The sequence below is a fragment of the Notothenia coriiceps genome, unplaced genomic scaffold (assembly GCF_000735185.1).
Source record: "Notothenia coriiceps isolate Sejong01 unplaced genomic scaffold, NC01 NC01_scaffold00031494, whole genome shotgun sequence".
In the NCBI taxonomy this organism is placed as follows: domain Eukaryota; kingdom Metazoa; phylum Chordata; class Actinopteri; order Perciformes; family Nototheniidae; genus Notothenia; species Notothenia coriiceps.
Window position 1 is genome coordinate 197,362 of NW_011364195.1, and position 18,031 is coordinate 215,392.

An 18,031-nucleotide genomic window follows, 5' to 3' on the forward strand; every position below is an offset into this window, starting at 1 on the left:
TTCTGGGTGGCATGTTTTTTGCCCTTGGGGACTGAAAGTCCTCGCAAGAAATTTCAACAAACGTCCTACCGAGGGACAGGACTCAGGAGGACGGCCCCAGAACTGTGGACAGTTCTGCAGACCAACCCTATATCTCATTTTCCAGTCCCTGGCATGGGCTGGTGGTTTTATCAATTTTGGCAAGCGATGGGGGGTTCCCCTGCCCCCCTGCCCCCAGAAGGGAGGGATGGGAAGCTGGAACTTGGGCCTCCAATCCCAAAATGGTTCTTGTTCAGTTGGCGGGAACTTCAGCAAAGCCCTGTGAAGGGGATGTTGTTATTTCTGAAGCATTAAATAAAGAACCTTTGGAAGTCAAATCTTGTTTACTTACTAGCCAATGGGAAAAATCAGCTTTCCTTGGAAGACAGCACAAATTACGAAGTGGGAAAAAGGTGGGGGGGGGGAGTTGGGGAGGTCCAGGTAAGCTCTTAACAACAGGGTCAAATGGGAGGGGGGGGGGCCCTGGACGAATTTTTCTTTCCCAAGTTTGCCAAGTCCAACAATTATTTTAAATGACCAGCTGGAAAAAACGAATCCTTTAATCAGGTTCTGAGAGAGCGAACAATGATGCATCATACTGCCAAGGTCATTTTAAGTTTTCCTTCAACAACCACTGAAAGCGGGCAGAGGAGTGTTTTGCTGGGCTCTTTGCTGTCATAAATAGATTAAGAGTCTTCTTGGGCTTTGAATGAAAGCCTCCTTTCTGTGGAATGAATAATACATTCACTCCATTAGGATTTTTTTTTTTGTGTTGTAAAAAGCAAGGATTGCGTCATATCGAGATACCAACTAGAGACTCAACGAGGTCAAGAGACGCCGCAAGAATAGAGCGCAGGTATTTATTCAACTGGGCGCATATAACTATTGCGCGCGCGCGATACACAAAAAAGAGCTTGCGCGTAATTATGGAGAGCAATTTGAAATATGTATGTACTCAATATTCCAACAGAAGAAAGGACTTTCATCAAAAAGCGCGCAAGATATGGCATTTATATATCTTATTTACTCTCCGCTAGAGATAACAGCAGACGGCCAGAAGTATACCCGGCAAAGCGGCAACGCGCTTTACTCTTCAATGCCGCGTTCTCAGTTGGTGGGCGACTGCTCTCTGACCATAGACTCATATGGACTGCGCTTGATTCTCGATTGCGTTCAAAGTCGCAGACGCGACCAAGAGCGCTCAGACGCTGCGTTTGTTGAGAGAGAGAGAGCACACTAGGTTCACAGCTGTCTTATTACACAATATACTAGATATGCAGCTCCGCCGAAACTATAGAGAAAAAACGTAAATTTGCGTCCCGCGCGCGCGCGCTAGACACATCTCCTGACCTAGCTCTTGTTCTACATCTTTGACCTTCAGATATATATTATGAGGGCAGGCACTGAGAGAGCTCCACTCGTTCTATCCCGTTACCCAACAGTAGAGTGTTATGATGTCGATTCTTGGCTCTTTCTCTCATAGAGAATGAGCTGATCACTCATGGCTTCTAAGATAACTTGTGATATAACAAGGTATCCGATCACGTAACACAGAGACCTTGTGTGTTACTTATAATGCTTCAGAAATAACAACATCCGCTCATGTACAACAGGCTTTTGGCTGAAGTTCCCGCCACTGACAAGAAACATGGATGGAGCGAAGTTCCAGTCCATTCTCTCTGGGGCAGGGGCAAGGGACGCGTTGCGAATCGCTCCTCCATCCGTGCGCGAATAAGACAGACGCAATATTAAACGACAACACGCCCACGTCGTCACGCTTGGCGCTACACACGAGATGGACAAGACTGATAGGAGTGGCTGATACTGGCGAGAGAGAGAGAGAGAACTCGTGTTCACACATGGTAAGGTACATAAGGAGTACCGTACAGAATCAGGCACTCCGCGGCTCGCTTCCAAGACGCCTTCGAGAGAATAAATCTGTGTGCGCGCGGCATATGGGAGACTTATCAATACAGCTTGCTTCAGCAAACTATCCAGCCTTCAGAATATTTTTCCGCCTTTGGGTTCACAAGCTACGCCTTTTCTAGGTTATACTCTAGAGGTGGTTTGCTGATTATACTTAGGCACTCTCCAAAATTTGGGCTCTTGTGTACACACTTAAAACCCCTTAAAATAGAAAAGACAGCATGGATTCACAGAAAAACGGCGATTCTGGGCGATCGCAGAATTTACCGCATAATCAGCAAAATTGGCCGGGGCAGATTTTTTAAAAGGGCCGCATATTTATCAAAATGCCGCCATAACGCATTTTTCACACAAAGTTGAAGGGAAAAAAGTTTAACTCGTCTTGACGTGACGTAATGCCAGCTCGCGGCAATCATGCAGAATGTAAACAACACTGTATAGAGTGAACGTGTGGAGCTCACACGATAGAGAAAACACCAAGATAAAAATCTAATCCATCCTATTACGCCGACGAACATTTCTACGCTAAAGACCCGGCGCAAAAAAGTGGGGGGGAAACTATTCTGCCCACCCCGTGCACTGTGTGTTTGGAGCATGAAGAGAAAATCGACGGTGACGACCGCACTTTGATGTCATTCAAGACATGAACAAAGAAAGCGGACAAGAAAAGCCAAACAGACGCTCGTTCAGGCCGAGGCATCAACCTCCAAAAACCCTTTCGAGGGCTTTACAGAAACGAAGTGAGTAGCCTTACCAAGATTGAAGCTGGTCAGAATTAACGAACGAGTAAATGAAAACAGAATGAGGGCGCAGAAGTGTGGTTGTGGTGGATTAAATACCAATTGCTTTTTACAATAAATAAACATTGAATTTGTTTTAATTGAATAGTAAGGGGTTTAACGTTAAGTAGTGGCAGGTTGTGTGTGAGAGAATAATAAGACAGCCCATATTTAAAAAAATTGTTTATTCTTTTCCCCGCATATTTAAGCATATTTTCGTAACTTTTCTGCATTATTTCGCAACTTCCCGCAATTTCCCCGCAATAAAATCACAATAAAAACCCCTGCATGTTAATCGCATAATCAAGGATTTAGCAGCAATAAATCGAGGAATTTAAGACGCTAATCAAGGATTTTTGCCCAGCGTTTTTTACCAGCAAATGGTGTTTGACCAGCATGGCCAGCAATTATGTTGTATTTTGGTCACCAGCAATGGACCATAGCATTATGTTGTTATGTTTTTTGGTCACGCAGCATGATGGGTCCATGCTAGTGGATCATGCTGGGATCATGCTGGTGGCTTCTGGTGGTCCATGCTGGTGGATCATGCTGGATCACATGCTAGTCCATGCTGGTGATCAAGGAATCTGGGTGTGACCCTAGATAACAAACTGTCCTTCACTGCAAACATCGCTGCTACAACCCGCTGCTGCAGATACACGCTTTACAACATCAGGAGGATACGTCCCCACCTGACCCAGAAAGCGACGCAGGTTCTGGTCCAGGCTCTCGTTATCTCACGCCCAGACTACTGCAACTCCCTCCTGGCTGGTCCGCCTGCATGTGCCATCCGACCTCTGCAGCTCATCCAGAATGCAGCGGCTCGTCTGGTCTTCAACCTTCCTAAATTCTCCCACACCACGCCGCTCCTCCGCTCCCTTCACTGGCTTCCGGTAACTGCTAGAATCCACTTCAAGACACTGGTACTTGCGTACCATGAGCCTCATGCTGCGAATGGATCTGGCCCTTCCTACATCCAGGACATGGTTAAACCGTACACCCCAGCACGTGCACTCCGCTCTGCATCAGCCAAACAGCTCGCTGCACCCGCACTGCGAGGGGCACCCAAGTTCCCATCAGCAAAAACACGTGGGTTTGCTATCCTGGCTCCAAAATGGTGGAATGAGCTCCCCATTGACATCAGGACAGCAGAAAGCTTACACATCTTCCGGCGCAGACTGAAAACTCATCTCTTTCGACTCCACTTCGAGCGATAGAATTATTAACAAAGCACTTGTATACTAATAAAGGACTGGCTTATCTAAAGCCAGTTGAGTAGCACTTGAAATGTTTGGCTCTATGAAACCTGATGTACTGTATATGATTCTGTTTTCTTCAAGTTTGTATTTTGTTGGTTGAACGCACTTATTGTAAGTCGCTTTGGATAAAAGCGTCAGCTAAATGCAATGTAATGTATAGTTTCAAATTTGATGCCTACTACTACTACTACTTCCTGCCCTAATTTAGCAACAGGAAGGTGACCCTGTAGAGTTGGTTGCAGTCACTGGATTGATTTGAATGGGATGCTACTTAGCATGGCGAGACACTAAGCTAATTACCTCCCTTATAAACACCAGGCTGGCCTTTAGCTCTATTGAATAAGGCTGTGGGCTCTGAACGATGGGACTGGGCTGAGGAGGCCCTGAGGCCAGGAGTCCTTCCTATGGAGATCAATGTTGGTCTAAATGGCAATGAGATTAGTGCAGTAGTGATCCGATCCTTTGATTTTCTTTTCCAGCGGCCCTTTCTATTTCATCTGCCCTGGAGTATTGTCATGTGAGCAAATGTAGATGAAGTGCTGTGTCTTCATCAGACAAGGAAAGTAGGAGAAATGCCACACTTGAAAGCTTTCTGGCAAATTGTATTCTGTTTTTCTTTTCAACAATACTAGCAGCATTGACACTTAAGCCGATTGGTCAACCACTTTTATCCACTCTCCATCTTGAAAACAATTGTAGGGATTGCATAACACTCAATACAGACTAGGACATTTTGTTTGCCTCTAGATGAACTGAAATACCTTGATTGCTGGATCTGAATTTGAATTTCTCCTATATTTAGATTTATGACCAAATACCTAATAAGCAAAATGTAATATATAAATTAAGTTAATAACTAAATCCTATCACTGTTCATTAAATTGGGATTGATCAACATGTTCAACGTTATACCATGTGTTAGCAGTTTCATTGTGAGCCTAGCATTTAGCTAAAAGCTCCCTGAGTGAAGCTTCAGATCCGCTAGCGTTGCTGCTCGTCTTAACATGTTTTAACAATGTTTCAACAATGTTTCATGAGGAAGTTTATTTTCTGATTTACAAAATGACATATTTTACATGGGAACAACAAAGCAAAATAAAACATGTAAAGAATGAAATTGCCAATTTAAAACACCTTCCCATTTGAATCCCTTTTCTGAATGATCCAACGCTTACGTTAACAACATCTTAATTATTCCAGTATAAAAACGCCTCTGACATCAGAGACCAGATTTGATTCAGGGTACAACATTGACTGTCTAGTTTACCTGAATACAATCAGTTCATGCATACGTGTGCATTATAGCAAGCAACCATACTCGCCTTGTTGCTACACTAAAATGAAATAACCTTCACCAAGACATGTTCAACAGCTTGTGACGGCACATGGGATATCTTTCTCTGTGCACTTACATGACAAAGATGGAGATTGTATGTCCTTTGTGGTTGCATCAACAGCCATCAACTTCATACCCCTCCTGGAGCGTATGTGTTTGATGCACCATGAAATAATTAAATATACCTGCTGTCGTTCTGTCATCTGCCTGGCGAGGTCTTGATGTTTTCAACAGCGAGAGATGAGGGTAATGCACTCTAGCGTTGGCAGTCACGCTACAATAAACCACCATGTGTGACAAACGGAAGTGCAATTCATACTGATGGCACAATGACATCTCCTGGCAGGCCAATAAAAGAAAATGTCCTGCCCACCATCTCGAGCAATGCACATCCTATAGTGTAGCATCTTGATAGGCCGGGTCGACAGCGAGCCCAGGGATGTGTGTGTGTGTGTGGTACAGTATGGTGTAATGGCAGGGCATTTTCATAGTGATTTGTGAGTGTGTGTCTCTGACAAATGGAAGTGTTGAGTGTACATCTGTGTTCTTGTGTGTGCACTGCCAATATTGGCAGCCATATAGTGCGGAGGAGGTGCCATTTTACACTGCCCATGAGGCACTTATGGTATTTCGTAGCAAACTCTCTATTTATGTTTCATGCACATCAAGTAAACTCTAGTGCAAGTGACAAGTCTTGTAAATATATGCACGGCTTAGAGAAGTGCCCATTTAACTGTGATTTATTCTTTCTGCTATGTGCATGTTTAATAGTTGTGTTTTGTGCACATGTGTCAATACAGATTTGAATCAAATACGAACTGGAGAGGGAATCACATACTCCGCAACCCTCTGAGCAGGTTGTGCAATATGTACAGCAGCAGAGAGGTGGCGTCGAGTGGGAATAGTCGGCTCTTTGCCTGGAAGAGAACAAAAGACAGGTTCTAAATCAGGTCTCTTTCTAACACATGAGATATGAGATGGCTTCTCTTCTGCCCACCTCTGTTCTCCGGGGTAGTCGTACAGTGACAGTGAGCAACAGAGGCTAATTGGGTTGGATCTAGTATTTCCATGGGCCTACATTTTTCAGATTTTTTGCCTTAACTGTCTTGTTTTTTAGCTGTGCTAGCAATGGAAGTTGGATCAGGCACAACAGAGGCTTGTTACCCTCTTATTTAGATCCACTCTACTCAAGCATTTGATTGAAGTCTGCTCCTTACCTATGTTGAAACACAGCCGCAACACTGCTTTCCTGCAGCATGTTACTCAGTTTTTCATCATTTCCTCATAATCTTCCTCTTTTGTTCTGTCTCTGAGGTATAATCCCTGAACCTTAAGTTTGTTTCCATCCTAACTGTGTCAAACTCCTAAAATATGCAGTAAACAACTCTGACATCGCAAAGCAGAGTAGAGTAAGAAACGTCCTTATGTGCGGCGCTAGAAAACAACATGCATGTTTCTCTACGGAGAGGCTAACCTTTTTAAAATGTTAATTGTTGTGCTGCTTGTTAAATCATGGGAGAGAGCCTACCTCCTAAATATAGCAGTACTTCCTGTCCGCGCTCACTCAAATAGAACGGGGCTAATTTACATTGCATGGAGATGACATTAAAGACTGCTTCCCGCAGGATTATAGCATCAATATTCCATTCACATTTCCAAGGCAATTGCGACCTAAAAGCTGTCCTGGAAGTGTTGTGAGGATGATTATGAGAAAGCAGCCGTGTTGAGAATCAAGAAAAATCTAAAAGCCTCTCGTACGATATGATTTAAAAAAATATTCTCACTTTTCTTTTGAATTTTTGTATTTCATCAGCTCCTGCCTTCATCCTGCTCATAAACTGTCTATGCCCCCCCCCCCTCTCATCAAACCTTTCTCTCTCCATCTCTCCTCCTGCACATGATTTATTATGCCTGTTCAGTGAAGGCATCATGTGCCGCTGAAAGCAGCATGCAGTTTGCAGGGTACCAGCGGCGCCTTTGTCTGCGAGGCACGCTGCTACCAGCAGGCCTCTGGATGCTTGTTGCTATTTCCACTCTCAAATTTGATTGCTGCGGAGAAATGAAAGCCATATCATAGTACACCCCACCTGTGGTGCAGAAATGAATACATCCCGTCCTTTATTCACTGCCTGGCTCATTTCCCTTTTTTAAAGACCGATGAACTCCAATCTAGAGGTAATATCCGACGGGATTTGTCTTTGTGACGGGTCATACTGGGAGCGGTTGTCATCAATGATGCTGATTTCACAGTATGTAAGATTTCACTCGACTTGAGTTATTTTTTAAACTTGCCAATGTTCATCACTTAAACACCACTGATGTGTGATCAATTGCAATACTTCTGTTATATTTCAATTGCATTAACGAAAAGAAATAAAAATAAATTGGAAAGAAATTAGTGTGGCGCTTTTATAGATCTTGATGTTCAGGCAGATTTTACAGTGCGTTGCCCCGGCCTCGTTATCTGGGCAGAGGAGCAGAAATCTTTAAAGAATGGAACTTAATCATTTAGCATGGTGTCTGCATCTAAAGGGCCTGATTGCTTTGAATGCAGCGTCCTGTAGTTCTACCCATTCATAAGCTGCTCTTTGTTTGCGAAGGGACCGATAAACAATATTCTTCACAGTCAAATCCAAGTTACATGAGTCACTCTGTTCACTTCTTTTCACTGCACAAACTCACAGTCTTATCAATTTGCATTTGTAGAGTCCTTGTACCCTATTTAAATATCAATTTGTTTTGCTCTGCATAAAAAAAGACAGAATTCTGCTTTAAAATAAGAAAACTAAACGTGTACTCATTTTTAATAAAGACATCTTCATTTTTTAAACAACATCCTTCGCTAATTATATCACTTTTTTGAAATAACATTTGAATGACATCTCCATTTTGCAAAAATGTAATGGTTAAAAACTTGATTTGACTTTATTGTCATTGCACACACTACAACTACATGTGGTTTGCATCTAATGCATGAGGTTATTCACCTTTATGGGTCACATGGTTGTATACATATGGCGTTTATTTTTGACAGATTAGGTGCAAAGTATAAGGGAGAAGATTGCAGTTATGAGTGCAATTATTATTCAACATAATAATAATGTTTGACTATTTTTAAACAACCCATAGCATTAACTATTATTTTACATTCAAATGAAGAACATAGCCGTGTCAGAACATTCCAGTTATTCATCATCAAAATTAATTGACACCCGGAGGAGCAACAATTATTTTTTCTACCTGATAGATCTAGAGATGTGTTTTCTCCTCAGGATAGAGAGCACACTGACCCCACTGGAGAAACAGCTCGATTGTTCTCATTAGACACATTGAGGGCACAGAGTCAACCGCAGAAATTAAAGTGAAAACCTTTACCTATATTTATAACTACATCTCAGTTTTGAAAATATACCAATTTGTAATTCAAATTTGATTTGTGAAGGATTCAATCCTTCTGGACTTCGCATAGTTGTTTTTAGTGATGGGTAACCAATGAATGTAGTGTGTGGCTGTGGGGAATTGTGCTCTCAATGCAGCTTTATTTCGGAGCTTGTTACCTCCAATGTTATGAATTACACTTGCAAGAATTTGTGGACCTCTTGGAAATAAAATCCTGTACACCCACACACAGAATGCATCACCTCACAAGAGAATCAACTTTCTGAAGTGCAAATAACTTTCTGAATGATGTGGCCCTTTCATTTACTTAAACACAAGATAGCGAACGAAACAGGAAATAAATAGTGAAAATAATGCTGCAAGTGCTGTTTAAATCAACTACTTGGATACATATTCATGATCTCTGAGCTTTCTGCAGTTTTGTACGTGTGAGCTTGAATTCACACACATCCCTTCTTCCACCTACAGGTGTTGTTTATCTTCGGGGAGCTGGGAAGAGGGCTGTTAATTAACTCGCTGTCGATCCCACACTGGTAGCTCTCTGTCAACACTTCCTTTGCAGACATAATCTAAATGGTCTGGGAAGTCGCATGTTCACACTTTTGTGTTAAGGTGTGAGCAGTTGTATGCTTGTGTGGGTGTGTGTGTGTGTATGAGAAACACTCGTATATCCTACAAATTATCATTTTCTTAAGATAAGAATGGTTTGTGTTGGGAATGCAGGTGGCGTTTGTAGAGGCCTCCTCTGTCCTTGGTGAAATGGCTAAATGAACTGTTAATAGCACCCTTTCACACATTTGCACAGCCACATGAGAAGGAGCAGATCTTTTAGGTGGGCCGGCCTATATTCTCTTGAAGCAAAAAACACCTGGTTCTCCATGACATGTTTGTCGAAAGAAAAACCATTGGCTAAACTAGTCACATGTTTCACCCACAAGCAAAGATCAAGTGCAGGATCATCTGCGAGCTGGTATCACCTGGCTAGTTTTCTTTTTCCCGCATCACCTACAAACTCCTCCTCCTCACCTACAAATCCCTCCATGCCCTCTCCCCTCAGTACCTCACAGATCTCCTCCACCCATACATCCCGTCCCGCACCCTTCGATCCTCAGACTCCGGCCTGCTCTCCATTCCCCATTCACGCCTCCGCACCTTCGGGGACCGTGCCTTCAGTGTCGATGACCCCCCCCCCCTGGAACTCCCTCCCTGCAGAAATCCGCTACGCCCCTTCTCTCAACATCTTCAAATCAACCCTTGAAATTCATCTGTTCAACATCGCCTTCCAACAATAACTCACTCCCCCCCCCATTTATACTTCCATTCCTGTTTTATGTTTATGTTTTTTATGTTTTATGTCTTGTCCTTGTATGTTTCAAGCGACCTTGAGGTTATGAAAGGCGCTATGTAAATTCAAGTTATTATTATTTTCATCTTTCTCTAGAATGCGAGCCATTGGGTTCACTTTGCCATGAAGGTTATGTTTTGGTTCCGTTTGTTTATTTGGATTACAGACAAATTAGAGCCCTGGTTGTTATAAAAGTTAAAGGAAAAGTCAAGGTAGAACTCGTGTTTCGGAGTGGCTCCAGATCATGGGGAGGATACACACATTATTTCTCACTTTTGTTAACATCGTGAGATAAGGCATTGAGCCTCGGCTAGTCGAGGTCCGCACCCTCCAAACGTTCTTCTAGTTTGTGATATTTTTCTTTGACTTTTTAGGTTTTATTTTATACATTTTGCTATGATGGGAAAGAACGATCTGTAAGTGTGTTTTGCTTTGTTGCCTTGGAGGTAGCGTTAATAAGTGTTTTCTTTTGTGAGGGAGCCTTGTGTAGGTACATCAATAAAATATTCTACCTTCTCGGCTGTCTGTACCTTTTCCAGTGGATGTGGTGCAACAAACAACATCAGGAAGCCCCTGTTCTTCTGAGGCTCAAATGTATTATAGCTCAAAGGTAGCTCATATGAAATTGCACAAATGCAAATGGCGTCTATAGAAACCTGCTGTCAATTCCATGCTGATCTCTTTTCAAATATGAGGTATTCCCTTTGTGATTTCTCTGCACACACTGATCATTGTTTGAAAATCACACCATACTTTTGCCTCAGCAAAAGCATTGTTAGAAATATGTCTGTTTGGATGGAAACGTAGCTCCTCATAGATATCGACTGTGAAGTTCAGTCATCAGAGTACAGATAGATGTGAGGAGACAACTGGAGTGATGCAAGCACACACACTAACACACAAGGGGTCTTCTTAAGGGATACAATGCTCATGCCAGGTAAGACAAACACACAGGTCATGCATGCGCACCCACACACATTTCCACAAACAGGCCCCTTAGGCTGACATACAAAGACCAGGTTGATTCAGCTGGGGAACATTTTACACTGAGCTCAGCCAAGAAATAAGAGGATAGACAGACAGCATGCATGCAGCAAATTCATCTAAAGGTTGTAAGAAAACAGCCCTTCAAAGGAAAATATTATTTAAAATCCTTATCAGCTGAGTTGGGTAAAGTCTACTTTTAGGAATAAGATCGTGATGCATGGATGTCTACCTTATGTGATTTAGATTAAAGTGATATTAGAGATGCACGATACCGGGGGAAATTAACATTTTCCAATATTTTTTTGTCTACGATATAAGAAAATACAGGAACTTTCAGCAGATTGCTTAATAGCTCTATTTGGATGAGCAATTATTTAAGAATGATTGGGGTAATATTATAGGGGATCGGATTAGTGTATGCAGGAATGTACTATATCCTCATCTTACTCACTTACATATATTTGACCGCTGAAAATACTCTTAAATTCCACAATATACTCACTCCAGAGCAGTGTTGGGACTAACGCGTTACAAAGTGAGCGGCGCCAACAGCGAGGCGAACAGAGATGAGAACTGTACTTAAGTACAGTACTTGAGTAAATGTTCTTAGATACTTCCTGTGTCACATGCGGAGACGCGCTGTGGGCGTGTTTGTGTTTACTAACAAGACTACCATCGCGGCAGCGGAGCTCAAGTCGAGTTTCTCCGCCTGGAGATATTCTCACTATTTCACTTTTGTCGAGCACAAAGAAAAGAACGTTTTAGTTAAATGTAAGTTGTGTCTTGGCGGGTCAAAGATCCTATCTACTGCCCAAAACAGCAATTCAAATCTGTTGAAACATCTGCAGAAACAACATGCTGGGACGAAGCTAGTAGCTAAGACCACAGACCCAGACTCATCCGAAGCCACTCCACCTCCACCTCAGCAACAGCGGCTGGATTTTAACCGAGGGACTGCTAGACAGGGAAAAGTTGATAAAGCCATTGCACGGTATGTTGTAGAACACATGCAGGCTATTTCTACTATTTCTATTGCTATTTCTTGATCAACAGATTGTATTATTCTCCAATGCAATAACAGTACTGAAATGAAGGCTATAAGGGAAACTAATGCGCTACTTTTGAAATGAAGTAACTAGTAATGGTAACTAGTTACTGGTTTTCAGTAACTAGCACAACACTGCTCATACGTGTCTTGGTTGCTGGATTACTTATAACAAAAAAGGTATAACATCAGAATTCTCAACAGATTTCAAAATTGGATCAAAGCTGTTCACTTTTGCTCTTCCCAGGTATCCAATGGACCTCTATCATCGTTATCCAAACAAGACAGAGCTCGAGGTTTCCCTTTCTTCCTAGTTCAAATGAATAATATCCAATAGGCTTGATCTATTCCCAGGAACATTCGCTCAAAGGATCCTTTTCTTCGTGTTCCAAACTGAAAATCCTCCCAGTCCTCAGCTCTCCCAATTCCCATGTTTATAGATGAGGTTAAGTCGGGACGTGCTCATGTAGGACACATCTCTTAACACACCATGATGCCAGCAAGCAAACAAGCAAGTGTTGAATTATCTTCAGCGCTCTCAATCAAACCGTCCAAACCATCTCATGCATCAGTCAGTGGACACGGAAAGTGATGTTTTACTTGTGGGAAATTTGGACTTTCACGCTGTTTTTACAGTATCTTACAGACTTGCTTGTGAACTCGCCAAAAACAAACAGCCTAAGTTACTAGAAAACATTCTATTCGTATTTTACTCTTATTTATTTTTTTTAAATATTTCTATTAATAACAAACATTAAGCGATTGCCAGTCCAATTCAGTGCTTTTTTTTATGCAAGCATTTATGCATTTTTACATTAGGCCAGAGCTAAAATTAGGCTTTAAGTCAGAGTTGGCTATGTTGTTAACGAGAAATGTTTTTCTCCTGTAAAATAAACTAACAGCAGATGTCCCTTTGCTGCAGCAGAAACACGATCTCCTCCCATGTCTCCGTATTGTGCAATTTAACTAGATAAACCTAAAACAATTTAAATCTTTTTTTTTTTTTTTTAAGAGTTTTGCTTGGTCGTTGTTTTTTGGGAACAGCTGCAAGGTTGTGTACTGAAATACAATGTGAGGTATAAGTCAGCATGAGTCACGTCGACCGCTACAAAAGGTTGGCCTTGATTTGTTAAAAAAAAAACAAGAATAAAGTGGAGACCAGAATACATTATTATTTGTTATTCCATTCATGGGCTTTAAACTTCCTTTCCTGTCAGTCCAACAAATAATTATATGAACATTAGGCTATGGTTAGAGAAAGTGGAAACACGCATACACGGCCCGGATCACAACTTTACTAAATGCTCGTTTTCCCATCTCTTTTCATCTTTATTCATGCCCCCGCTCTGTGAAGCACTCAGTGGAAAACCTGTGCGTTACGAGCACTTTATGAATCTGTTTAACTCAAGTTAGCCGGAACATCCACCCTTTAAACAACACTAACACTTTACACGTTCTGCTCCCCCTCAATGCATGCCTTGTTAGAAAGATTGTGGCAAAAGTCCAGAAGTATTAACAGGAAGAATTCTTCCTCCTCCTTTCTGTGGCGTACCTACTTTTTAAGAAACCATTCCTCTACCTTTTCAAATACAGCTGTGCCTAAAGCATGATTATTGTATATTTTCTAGTCAGAATGCAAAGATTGAACATAACTAAGTTACCTGATACAAAATCCCATCACATGTAGGTCATTTTGTACAACAGGTTTTGTCAATTGGTCAAAGACTCTACAGCAGGGGTGTCAAACTCAATTTCATCTCGGGCCACATTAGCATCATGGTTGCACTCAAAGGGCCAGTTTTATATATAAGACTATATCAAAAATACATATATAAATATTTAATATACATAAAATAATGTATTATATATTACATTATTGCCTCTGCATTGGATGATTATTGGATAGGGTAATAACTTCATAATTAACTATGTCTGAAAGCAGAAGTCTAGGGCCAATAATTGCAAGTCTCTTCAGTGAGAATGTCACAAAATGATTTAAAAAGAAAAGCCAGATTCTGAAAAAAAAGCCAAAATAACAAGTGACATTTTGAGAAAAAAAGGCAGATTCGGAAAAAAAAGGCAAATTCTAAGAAAAAGGCAGATTCGGAGAAAAAGGCAGATTTGGAGAAAAAGGCTAATTCTAAGAAAAATTGCAGATTCGGAAAAAAAAGGCAAATTCTAAGAAAAAAGGCAGATTCTGAGAAAAAAGGCATATTTTGAATAAAAAAAAGTCAAATTCTGAGAAAAAAAAGTGACACTTGAGATGCATGTAGTTTATGGGCAACGTGCTTCTGTAAATCGGCATGTAACCGTATAATAAACATATTATATTTTTGCAAGCTCTTGTGGGGCCACATCAAATACAGTCACGGGCCGGATTTGGCCCCCACGCCTTGAGTTTGCCCCCCCTGCTCTACAGTATGCAGCATTAGGGAAACGCATGGAAACATAGCAATTACATGACTTTTTTTAGAACCTTGTAGCTGGCGCTGTGGCGCTCTCAAGATATTGGTATTTCTAAAATCATCATTGAATCTATAAAGTAGACGATAAGACAGAAAAAAAACCTTCCAAATTCCAAATCCGAGATTGTTGCTTTTGAGTTAACAGGGCTGAGTATTCAAATCCAGGTTAAACATGTAATCAGGGTGTTAATTGCTTGGAACTGGAGGTGCCATTATATCTTTAACATCAGCCCCCACATTGCTTTAATGATACTCATAATGATCCCCACAGAACCGAGAGCTTTGATGCTGCCACATCACTGCAAATCTAGATAAGTCACTTTAAAATTGCTGAAAGTCCATTACCAGCCCGGAGGGGGCAGTGTGTCTCTGTGCGGGGGGTGTGGAGCCCCAGGTCAGTGGGAAACTGCAACATTCATCACCTCTCGTCTTGACAAAATGCCCCGAGCGCTGCAGGGGCATACTAATTTGCCCGGTGTGTATTAGCTCCCCATATCTGCCATTCAACACAATGACAGTAATTTGGCAGAAAGGTGAAAACAAGTCTAGACCTAATCTCAAACAGCCAGTCAGGACTGAAGCTAATAGTAAGCTAAAGATCTATGCTTGGGGAAGACAAAGGACAATGAAAACACTATGTGCACAGTATGTGAACACAGGCACAGACACACAGGCAAGAAAAGAGACGTTATTATTGCCACGTACTTGTCTTGATCAAGCTACATTTTTACTGAAATCTGACTCATTTTAAAGGTTGAAAATAGATGTGTGTTGTGCGTCACATCCACTTAATGTATTTGCTATTTTATGCTAGGTTAAACATTTTCTAAAAACGAAACACAAAACAATTTGCATTGAGCGTCGACAGTCAGATCTCTAGGGAATGTATCTCTCGCGTCCCTAAAAGCAGAAGTACAGTTTGGTTTTTTCAAGACAATAAAAACGTATTTTGTCACAGTCAAGTGTAGTATTCAGCATTGTAGTTTCAAACATGTTTGTTTTCCAGTGCAGCTTGTAATTCCCACACATCATTGATATTCACTTTTGAAAGCAAACAGTTCAAGGAAGCATTTGGGTCCTTGGAGACTTACTTACTAAATATCCTTCATTTTTTCGAGGCAGTGTCTGACTGAGAGGAACGCTGTGTCCTCGGTCGCTCCTTGAGCCCACATGGGGCACCTAGCCTCTTTTAGACTTTTTGTCATGCATGCAGTAGGGGCCATTACTAACCTGATTTATTCGACATGCTGCTGTGAGCACATCCATCTGTGAGCTGCCTGTAAAACTGATTCATGCAAAGGATCAATTTCCATCTGATGGTTCTATTTGTCTGTGTTCCCGCTCACTAAGAATAAGTGTTGCAAGAAATGTGAAATGAGACCTCATGTTCAGCATGGATCCATCATATGCTGCATGCATGGGCTTGATATAGTATCATTATTGTACATCAGCCATCTCATTTAAGCTGTGTGTTCTCTACCGAAATACAAATCACATCTTCTGCTTCACTGCATGGTGTCTCGCTGCCAACCACAGGCATGTGTCAAGATTTTTTATTTAAGTGTCATTTTTAAATGAAATATGCATGGTGTTGTATATGCATACATTTATGCATGACAACCACGCAACAAAACTTAAAATACCAAGTCGTTGACAGCAAAGTCCATTCAAGTTCCATTTGCCGCTATCTTGGTGCATTAGCATCCTTCAAATGCAGGCTGTATCTCTGCTTTTGTCTTTTTGTATCACTCCCTCTCCACTCTCCAGAGCCAACTTCAAACCCTCGGCACCCACATGCAATACCGAGAGCAAAAAACTCAAACCGAGATGTCTGGTTTATTTCCACTCTCAGAAACATGACAGATGAAAAATAGAGGGAGAGAGAAAACATTCTAGGCGGCCGCGACAGCTTTGGAGCCTTGGAGAGCCCACCGCAACCAATCTGGGCTTCACAGGCGTGCAGTGGTGCGCTATGGGAAGTCGGGATGGCTCGCTGTTGTGTTTCAAGAGGAAAGGGAGAGATTGAGAGAAAATGGCAGCAAATAAAGTTGCCGGGCTGTGTAGTATTGTTTCCCCCCCCTGCTCCAAGTAATGAACAGACAGGGGAGATTGGTCCCAGAGCCATCTCTTCTTCATGTGGCTGGTGTGATCGTCACATGTGGAAACACACACATCCTTGAGCACAAGCTTGATGACAATTGCCTGCAGGCGCTGGCATCCACTCAAACATGCTTACCATACGAGAGAATGTATTGAGTAGGGCTACGCGTTTTGAAAAAAAGAAATAGTTGCGATTTATATTCACTGATATTGGAATTGCTATAGGATTAAAGGGATTTTGAAATATATTTCACTTTATACAAATATTTATTTTTGAGGATTTGTACCAAACAATGATTTTTTTTAAGGTAGGTAAGTTTGAGAAACCGGCTCGAGATACACTTTTTGTTATATTCCATGGAATGCTCTTAACATCCTGATAGCAATGAATATCTTAAGTGCTTTGACAAAAAACCCATAAAAAAATGTCATCTGTGGAAGCCGTATATAAAAAGCACGACCAATCATCTGAGCCGGCCCGGCTAAAGTAACTGGATGGCCTACCTGCCTGTCAGCCTTCCATCTGTGCACAAACTTATCTCGTGCCCTCATTGGTCATGTGTGTGTTGGTGTGTTTTGGAGGAGGGGCTCTGTAAGGAAGTGGCAGATTTTCTCCGGCTGTGTATTTTCCAATTCTAGCGCACTCGAGCTGGTTTCTCCAAAATTACCTACCCCACCTTTAAGTAATAAGAATAATTTGTAGGTTTATTTACCAATTGTATAGATAGCAAATATGCAATTTGTTTTGTATACAAGTGCACTACAGGTTCAATGTCTGCACGTCAGGAGTATTAACAAATATCGTGGAAATGATATAGAAATGTATTTTGTGGCATCCTATAGGACGCAGTTATGACATCAGGTTTAGACCTTTGCTTGGAGGACGTGTTTAATATCTGAACTTCTATTGAATTGAAAAGCCTGTGCTCGTGGTGTTTCTTCCCCCGGATATTACAAAAGTTCTAATTCCTGAAAGAATTAATTTAAACTGTAATTGTGGTCAGCCTTAGGAGAGTCACAGATTAATGCAAAGGCTCTATTAATACGTTGTGGCCCCTGCGTTATTATTCCTGCTCTTCTTTATATTTTATTCATTCACTGTACTGGTGAGTGAAAGGGGATTTCAGGACTGGTTTGACGGTGACCATGACGACAGGGGAGGGAAAAAGCCTCAATCTCTGGGGCCTTCTGTCTCTGAAGTACTGTCATGTCTTAATCCGTTTGCAGGTGGAACAATAACTTTTTTAAGGTGATGAGGGGGGAGGGGCGCCCTTTAGAGCTACGCAAACATGTGTTTCTAAACATACCTAATGGGGTTGTAAAACTGAAGTTGTTTTCGGCAACTCCTGATCTGATTGCAGTAATTAAATAA